The sequence below is a fragment of the Vigna angularis genome, chromosome 5 (assembly GCF_016808095.1).
Source record: "Vigna angularis cultivar LongXiaoDou No.4 chromosome 5, ASM1680809v1, whole genome shotgun sequence".
In the NCBI taxonomy this organism is placed as follows: domain Eukaryota; kingdom Viridiplantae; phylum Streptophyta; class Magnoliopsida; order Fabales; family Fabaceae; genus Vigna; species Vigna angularis.
Window position 1 is genome coordinate 3817343 of NC_068974.1, and position 9887 is coordinate 3827229.

Consider the following 9887-nt stretch of genomic DNA (forward strand, 5'->3'; position numbering starts at 1 on the left):
AGTGATGTATTGAGATTGCAGTTTAACCATCCCTACACTCGATTCATATATATTAGAGTTTAACTATATTCTTCGTGTTTTTTAGAGTTTTCACAATCCTTTCTTCTCATCTAAGATATAAGTCACCGAAAAAGACTGATTCTCTAAAGTTGGTAGAAATTTCGTTAAAGTAAAAGAAAAAAGCAAGTAAAGCAAAGTTCATATGATCCACATGTTATCAAACCCACGTTGTGCTGTCGGAAATAATCAACAGCGATTGCTTCCTCGCCATCATTCCATTATTGAAGTAAATGCTTCCAATTTTCACAATACTCACTCATTATCTTTTGTTAGTCCTTCATTCACATAACTTAGCTGCATTTCCAATTTTCTCAATCCTTTCCTCTCAATTTGGCCACTTCCTTTCCAACCATGCCTGTCCTTGAAACACTTGGTGGTGCTCTTTTTGGTGCTGTTCTTCAGCTGCTATTTGACAAGCTGGATTCTCATCAAGTTCTGCACTACTTTCGAGGGAGAAATCTCGACGAGAAGCTACTGAAAAAGTTGAAGAGGAATTTGATGGACATCAATGCTGTGATAGATGATGCAGAACAAAAACAGTTCAGTAATTCATTGGTCAAAGAATGGCTTGATGAGGTTAGAGACGTCTTGTATGATGCAGAGGATCTGCTGGAGCAAATAGACTATGAATTCTCCAAAGCGAAGTTGGAAGGTGAATTCCAGACCAGTTCTAGCAAGGTACACAATTTTGAATCCAAGATCATAGCACTCCTTGATGATCTAGAATCTCTTTTGAACCAAAAGATTGTTAAAGATTACAAAATTTATAGTGGCGTTAGATCTGGGTTGGGTAATAAGGTGTCAGAGAAAAAGGTTGAATCAACGTCGTTGGTGGCTGAAGAGGTTATTTATGGCAGAGATGAGAACAAAGAAATGATCTTTAGTTGGCTGACATCTGACACTAATGATAATAAGCTGTCAATAATTTCTTTATTGGGTATGGGTGGGATAGGTAAGACCACAGTTGCTCAACATGTATACAATGATCCAAAGATAAAGGAAGCTAAATTTGATGAAAAAGCTTGGGTTTGCGTTTCTGATGCATTTGATGCTTTGAGAGTATCCAAAGCAATTATTGGAGCTTTCACTAACTCAAGAGATGACAGTGGAGACCTAGAAATGGTTCATGGAAAATTGAAAACAAGGTTGCTTGGAAAGAAGTTTCTTCTTGTTCTGGATGATGTTTGGAACGAAGACCGAAACCAATGGAAAGCATTACAAACTCCTCTTACGTTTGGAGCTAAAGGAAGTAAAATTCTAGTGACAACACGCAGTCACAAAGTTGCTTCTATCATGCAGTCAACCTACATACTCCAACTAAAGCAATTAGATGAAGATCACAGCTGGCAAACTTTTGCTAAACATGCATTCCAAGATGAAAACTCTAAGTTGAATTCTGAGTTAAAGGAGATTGGCATGAAGATAGTTGAAAAGTGCCAAGGATTGCCTCTGGCCCTTGAAACAATAGGATGTCTTTTACAGTCAAAGTCATCTGTTTCAGAGTGGGAAGGTGTATTGACAAGCGAGATATGGGACTTACCAATAGAAGATAGTAAAATTGTCCCTACTTTGTTGTTGAGCTATTACCATCTTCCTTCTCATCTCAAGAGATGTTTCGCTTATTGTGCATTATTCCCCAAAGACTATATGTTTGACAAGGAGAACTTAATTCTCTTATGGATGGCTCAAAATTTTCTACATTGCTCTCAAGAAAGCAAGTCTCCTGAAGAAGTAGGTGAAAACTACTTCAATGATCTAGTATCAAGGTCATTCTTTAAACAAATAATTGGGTACGACAAAACATATTTTGTCATGCACGACCTTCTCAATGATTTAGCAAAATATGTTTCAGGTGAAATCTGCTACAGGTTAGGTGTTGATGGTGAAAAAAGAGTATCAAGGAAAACCCGTCACTTGTCATATGTAACAGGTCCTAATCAAGATTATACGAGTTTATGTGATGCTAAGGGGTTACGGACATTTATAAACTTTTTGACTTCTCAGATGTCAACAGAAGAGTTCATCTCCAACTTTAAGTTCTTACGTGTCTTATCAATGCATTGCTGTATTAAGGTGCCTGACTCTATAGGCGATCTTATACATCTCCGTTCATTAGACCTTTCATATGCAAAGATAGGAAGACTTCCTGACTCAACCTGTTCACTTTATAACTTGCAAGAATTGAAGCTAAACAATTGTGTCAATTTGAAGGAGCTGCCCTTGACTTTGCATGCCCTCACCAATTTGCGCCGCCTTGAACTTATGAGAACTACTTTAACAAAGGCTCCACTTCGATTAGGAAAGTTGAAGAATCTTCACGTGTGGATAGACAAGTTTGAGGTTGGCAAAAGTAGTGAGTTCAGTATTCAACAATTAGGAGAGCTTGATCTTCATGGAAAGCTGTCAATTAAAAATCTTGAAAATATTGCAAATACCTATGAGACGAATTTGATTAAAACACATATTGTGTGGCTAAGTTTACAATGGAATTTGATTTGTAACCATGCCGATTCAATACAAGAAAGAGAAGTACTTGAGAATCTGCAACCTCCTAGACATTTGAAGCACTTGTCAATCGATGGCTATGGTGGCACACGATTTCCCCATTGGTTATCAAATAATTCTCTATCGAATGTGGTGTCCTTAATCTTGAATAACTGTAAACATTGCCTATGGTTGCCTTCCCTTGGACTTTTGACATTTCTGAAAGAGTTGACAATTGATGGCCTTGATTGGATGGGAAGAATAGATGCTGATTTCTACGCAAATAGCTCTTCTGCATTTGTATCCTTGGAAACGTTGACATTTAAAGATATGAAGGAATGGGAAGAATGGCAGTGCATGACCGGAGCTTTTCCAAGTCTTCAAAGTCTTTCTCTGACGAATTGTCCCAAGCTGAAAGGGCAATTGCCAGACAAACTTTGTCGTTTAAAGAAATTAACCATTAAGGAATGCGGCCAACTTGGGGCTTCGATTCCCATGGGCGTAGAGATTGAATATGTGAATATGAGGCCATCTTCATTTGATATGACTGTCCCACCCCACATATCTAATACTCTTGAATACTTGGTTATTGATTCTTGTCCAGGCATGAATATTCCCATTAACCATTGGTACCATTCCCTTGTAGAATTGAATATCAGAAATGGGTGTGACTCTCTCACTACTTTTCCCCTAGATTTGTTCCCAAAACTCGGCAACCTTAATTTAGTCGAGTGTTGTAACCTACAGATGATATCGCAGGGGCACCCTCACAATCATTTGAAGTATTTGAAAATTGAACAATGCTCTAAATTTGAATCATTTCCCAATGAAGGATTATTTGCACATCACTAGGGATGTTTTTGATTGAAGGATTGGAGAAATTAAAGTTAATGCCTAAATGTATGTCTGCCCTTCTTCCATCTCTTCAACATCTGTACATAAGCAACTGTCCAGTGGTTGAGTTGTCCGAGGGATGTTTGCCATCAAATGTAAAAGAAATGTTTCTCCTGAATTGCTTCAAACTTGTGGCCTCTCTAAAGGGCTCTTGGGGAAACAACCGTTCCTTAAAACTCTTTTATATTGGCAATGTGGACGTAGAGTGTTTTCCCGGTGAAGGTTTGCTCCCACTTTCTCTTGGTCATCTAGCGATATATGATTGTCCAAATCTTAAGAAACTCGACTACAGGGGTCTCTGTCACCTCTCCTCTCTTCAGTTTGTGAATCTGTGTAACCTTCCTATACTCCAATGCTTGCCAGAGGAGGGTCTGCCCAAATCCATCTCAAAACTCAGAATTGAAGGTTGTCCGTTACTCGAACAGCGGTGCAAAAAAAAAGGAGGAGAAGACTGGGAAAAGATTGCTCACATTAAATCCATAATTGTTTATGACAAAAAAGTAAACATATAAGTCGAAAGACAAGTATACCAATGCAGCAGTTCTCATATGCGTACATTTGGCGTCTGGTTCGTCAGCTTCTCCTCACTATCTTTGAAGCATTTACAGTCTTATTTAGTACAAATATTTTAATATCGAATTCACCATTTTCTTCACGCATCAAATTTTTGTCTTTTTAAGGTCTTATTATCGTTATTCTCTTTTGAAGTTGGTTAGCAATGTTTATATTTAAGAAACAGAGTTATGGTTATAAAATTGTATAATATTGACGCCTGTTGCTTTAACTAAGTATGGTCAATACTACCACAATTAACTTATTGCTACGATGTGTTTGCCTGGCATAACATATCTAAGAGTCAGCAATGGGCAGTGGAAATGAAAATTAGACATTTCAGCTTAAACATCCCTACTACCAAATCATGTCTTATCAATTTAGACTGTTTTTAGTATACTCATTACTCCATATTTCTTATATACATCATTCTTCTCACAATAATGCAAATCCTTCATAGGATAAGCAAATATCAGGACAAATTGGAATTCTAGGTGGACGAACTGAATTAACTGAAAGAGATTGCAGAGAGATACCTAACCAAACTTAGGCAACATAGTCTAGAGGCTTGCTTCCTGCAGGTAGAAGAGGTGGGATGTTTCCCCAACGCTACAACATCACTGTTCAAAAATTCCTTGTTGGAGTACATACCTACTTCAAGTTGTATACACTCATCTGCAGATCAAGTCAAGTACAAGGAGTGATGTGGAAGACAAATGTCAAGTGCAAAGTTGAGACTGTTGTCATAGGAGGAAACATACAAATTCATTGTAGCTGTGCCACAATTAAGGATATCTTTTACTTCTCAATGATTTATTTGCTTAATATATGCCATGTAGAGGGTTAAGTTTCAAGGTATATGAGAGATTTTTTTTGAAGATATAGGTACCATAGAGAAGTAGGGGGATCTAAGAGGAAAATCTATGTACATATCTTTTGTAAACGGGTCCCAAGTGCTTCGTAATATATATATATAAATATTAAAGCAATGCATTATTCAAGCAAAGCACAATACAAAATTAAGTTCCAACATAAGCGATAAGAATGTCAAAACATCCTACGAAAGTGTCCGGAAAAACAAACAGTTGCAACAGGTATTATAGGATATAACACAACATATTTACAAATTTTAGAATAAAGTCCAATCTTATAGTGTTATTATATTCATGACAAGAACACAGTGAAATCTTATCAAAAAAGAGAAAGTAAAAAAATAGAAAAATGAGAGAGATTCCTGGTGACCAGAAAAGATAAATATGAAAAAATAGTTGTACTTGTGCAGACTCTCTAACCTGCATTGGAAGGTACAATTTGAACTGAGCGGAATAACGCAATTGTAAGGCATGAAATAATTTGTATCATATTGGTTGTATATTTCACCAAAAATATTAAGACCACTTCAGAAAAAATGTCACAATATTCCCAATCTTCTTTTTTTATGTACTGTCGTATACCTCAGATGACTGTTAGAATAGGCTTAGAACAAGTTTTTATTAAAAAGTGGTTGAGTTGTTCCTATTTGTACCTAGGATCCTAAAGCTGTCTTTTACCTGTTTCCTACCCTTTTTCTCTATCTCAGGTTAATCTAAAAAATCTATATATATGTGTGATAACCTTAGAGTGTCGTGAATAAGAAATCTAAAATATATTCTCTCTTGACCTTAGATCCCAACCTATTGTTGTTCTTGTCTCTTGTCCGATGAAGAAAACATTGTCAAGCCATTGTCACAGAATGCTTCGGTGACTACCGGATCTAGAGCGTCTCTCCAAGTACCAACTATTAAAACATCAATAAAAATTAATCATTTGATTTACAACTAATAAATTTACCATGAACTTTGTTTTAAATTAGATTTTCAGTATGAATTTTATTATAACTACAAATATCTCAACCATAATTCTTACTAATTTTCGATTCTTTTATTTTATTTTAAAATTTTAGAAAGATTTTCAACTAAATTTTCGTTATCCTTAGTAAGAACAAAGTAATAAGAAGATTTTTTACCCTTATGACAAGAAGCTTATAGTTGTGTAGAAAGTATAAGGAAGATAAGAAGAATGAGCAAAAAGGAATTCTTGATGTAAAGCAGCGGAAGAAGAAGACTTGAAAAAGAGAAAAAAGAAGAGAACATTTTTATATAACAAGAAGAAACTCCATACTGAAATAAGAGATAAAACCACCGTTTAGACAGAACAACAACATGAGTATGCAAACCACGAAACAGAGTATGCAGTCATAAGATTCTAATAGCTTTGTTGGACAATTTTGTAGTGAAGCTATAATATTATTGAGGAATGAATTTGCATTTTTCACACATTCAGGGACTAAATCAGATTTTTTCGTTTTTTAAAAGACATAGAAATTGAAGGTCCAAGAAATAAAAAAGGATAGAACAATGAATGGAACAAAAATCAAATTTAGAAATAAAAAAAAGAATGCATGTGCTGTTACCGACTCCTCCAAGCAACACAACTTGTCCTGTGAGTGCATATATGAATCTTTTAAATCTTTATACATCTTAGTCATAGGATGTATGCTAAGACGACTCTTGTGGTTCTCTTCTAAAATCATCTTTCTCAACTCTGATTTTGCTGGAACACACTCTACTCTTGAAAATAAGAATACCATCGACCCCTAGAACGAAATGCTTGGCCTGATCGGTACCCAAAAAATCAAAAATGTGTTGCAACTCCTAACCGGCCATCTGTTTTACCTTTATATGCTTTAAGAAGTCACTCATGATAGCCAAATGACTATTTCATATATGGTCTTTATTCACTTGTAAACCCATTGTTCATGTTTCACAATTTCTCGATCAACTTGAATTCTTTCACCATCATAGCAGCCATTTGAACTTTCTTTCCACGAAGAGCATCTGCAACGACATTTATATTACCTGGATGTTATTACAACTCAAAGTAACAGTCGTTCTGGTACTCCATCCATATACTTTTATGCATATTTAACTCTTTTTAATCAAACAAGTACTTTAGACTTTTATGGTCACTGAAGAAATGGAAACGTGTCCCTATCAAGATAATGCATCCATATTTTAGAAAAAACACCACTATAGCCAACTCAATGTCGTGTGTAGGATAGTTCGTGATAACATTCGTTTTTACCTGCTTTTGTGTGTCTATTGTCATAAATAAATCAACTTTTTTGTATCTTAAATCTTGTTTTATCCTCAAGTTTACTGTATTTTACGAGTAAAAGGAGAACGGTAAAGACGAACAACAATAGTGCATGCACTTTGGTCGTAAGAGATACAGTGGTCACCGCCAGAGACGAACAAAAAAAGGGAAGATGACAGGGAACAGGAGAAAGACTTCAAGCAAAACCGCGAATGCAAGAGTTGGGAAACCGCGAAAAGCAATTGGGCTTTTCTCCCTCTGTCTTTCCCTTCGAAAAATACCCCAACGTTACATTCCCCAATTCTAAAATTTAAATTGAAAAACTAATAGACGATAACCACGTGGCATTGTCAAACTTAAAGTTGTCTGACAATTATCAAGGTTTCCTTAACTGGCAAGAAAAAACTTTTCCTATCATATATAATTTTTATAATGATTTGAGCATATTTGAGAAAAGAAAAAAGATAAAATTAATAAAAATTCCCTCACATCTTTCTAGTTTCAGTTTTTTTTTTCTTTAATGTTCTACTATGTTCTTCGTGTTTCTTAGAGTTAATATTATCAACTTTTAACCCTCGCCGTTTATTTATTTTATGTTTGTTTGTCATTGAAATAATGAAACAATGTCTTAAACAGGTATCTTTAGTCTATTGCAAAATTGAAAATCATAAAAAGAAGAAGGAAACTCTGAATAGAAGTTTATTGTGAGAAAATTGTATTAAATCTTAATATACAATAATAAAATAATATAATTAATCAACTACTGTGTGAAAGAAGATTTAACTTTCATGATTAAAACTAACAATGTCAAAATGATGAATTATGAAAATTTTAAAATTCTTACTTTTTATATAAATTCTGAAGTTCTATCATTATAAATAATGAAATTCATTCTTATACATTCAAATTTAAATTGTTATAAAATGTAAGGATTGAGAAATTCAAAGAAAGTGGAAGTGAGGTGTAGGCAGCTGATTTGACCGCACGGTTTCGGTGGTAGTATATAAGTAGAAAGTTCAAAATTTTTGTTCATTCTCTGTATGCACTTCTTCTTTCCAAATTTCTGAATTCTCTTTTCTCCTCCTTCTCTCTACAAATTCTCTCTATAAATTCTCAACTATTTCTTCATGGATCATCAATCAGGTCGTGCTTGAGCTTTCCTGATGTCAAAAGCTTCTTTCTTCACCGATCAAAAACAATCTTTAAATTGGTAAGTTCATCTTCCTCTCAAAAATTCTGGTTGCTGTCACATGCAAGCCAAATCTCGAATTGCATGTGTTCATCAACTTTCTTTTCTTGTTTCTAACTTCAATTCTAGTCTTATGTTTGGTCTTTCCTCACCAAATGGTGATCTATAGGTGTTTCTAGGATTTTCTGGTGTGAAAGCAATTTCTGGAGAAGATAAACGTTGTTCTGTTCGGTCAAAGAAGTAAGGAAAGCTAGTTAATTTAATTTATGATATTATTCTGATTTTGATACTGTGAATGTTGTTTGAGGTTTGCATGTGTATGAAATTGTGTTCGGTGATGATTGGGAATGCCTAATGAATTGTTAATGTCTATGATCATGTTGTTTTTAACTTCTGCAGATTTATGTTACTGCGTTGAGTGAGTTGTGAGGAAGTGGAGTAGTGAAAATGGGGAATTTTGATTTGGTGTGAAATTGGTCAGTGGGGAGAGTCTAGATGAATTTTTTAGGACCTGTTAGAACCCTTAAGTCACTCAAAACTGTACCAAAAGTAAGAAATCTGATTTTTTTGTCCTTGAGTTGTTGATTATGCAGATTTTGGAGTGAAATCTGGTATGAGACTCTTTGGAAAGATGTTAGAAAGATTTAGGTAACCTTGGATAGGTGTAAAGGTGTGTAGGATTCATGTTTGGAGGATTAGAAGTTAGGGAAATTGTTTATTTTGGTAAAATCTAGCTTGTTCATAATTTTGTAGAAGTTCTGCAGAATTATGCAGAAAAATTGAGCGTTTGCTGAGGGTCCTTCATTGACCGTTCGACTTTCTCTGGTGTTCGGTCTTAACTGAGTTCTGCTATTGTGGATCTTCAGTTAATGAACGATCGATGTTGTGCCAATATTCAATTGATTTTAGCGCCCAGTCTAGTCATAGCGTTCGGTCTTAATTGTGTTCGGTCCGTTATAATCCATACCTGTTAATGATCGCTCGGTTATACTATCACTCAGTTTCAGTGGTGTTCGATCTTATACTAGCACTCGGTCTCTTCGTAATATTCGGTCTCATACTGGTAATCAGTCTTAATTATGTTCGGCCTCTTATGGGTCTTACCCATTAATGACCGTTCGGTTATATCCTAGTGTTCGTCCTAAGCTATGGGTGTTCGACCTAAGCTATAGGTGTTCGGCTTAAACTATAGGTGTTCGGTCTAAGCCATAAGCGTTAGATCTAACTTAGTTCTTGGTCTGGTTGTAGTATTCGGTCATGTTGTGTACTCGGTATCTTATAGTGGTCGGTTTTTAAATAGCGTTTGGCCATCTCTTCAGTCGTACATGTTATGGATCGTTCGGTCTTCAACATTCATAGGGTGTTTCGGTATTGTTTATATGTGTTTGGTGATTTTTGTTTGGCATATATTTATATTTATTTCAGTTGCTTTAATGGCTTATGTACGCATTAACATAATGGTGTCAAAGTGAAAAGTATGATGTGATATTTATAATATGGATGTGAAAGAGAATTTCAAGGAGGAATGTCTCGGATGTTGGTTTCAATGTGGTAAAAGTATGAATAAGGGAAG

At 35.3% G+C, this 9887-nt stretch overlaps 1 pseudogene; it reads left to right on the forward strand.

Annotated features, from left to right (window-relative positions):
• The first annotated feature begins 253 nt into the window (after positions 1 to 253).
• Positions 254 to 4981, forward strand: LOC108339047 (putative disease resistance protein At3g14460; annotated as a pseudogene).
• Positions 4982 to 9887: the final 4906 nt, after the last annotated feature.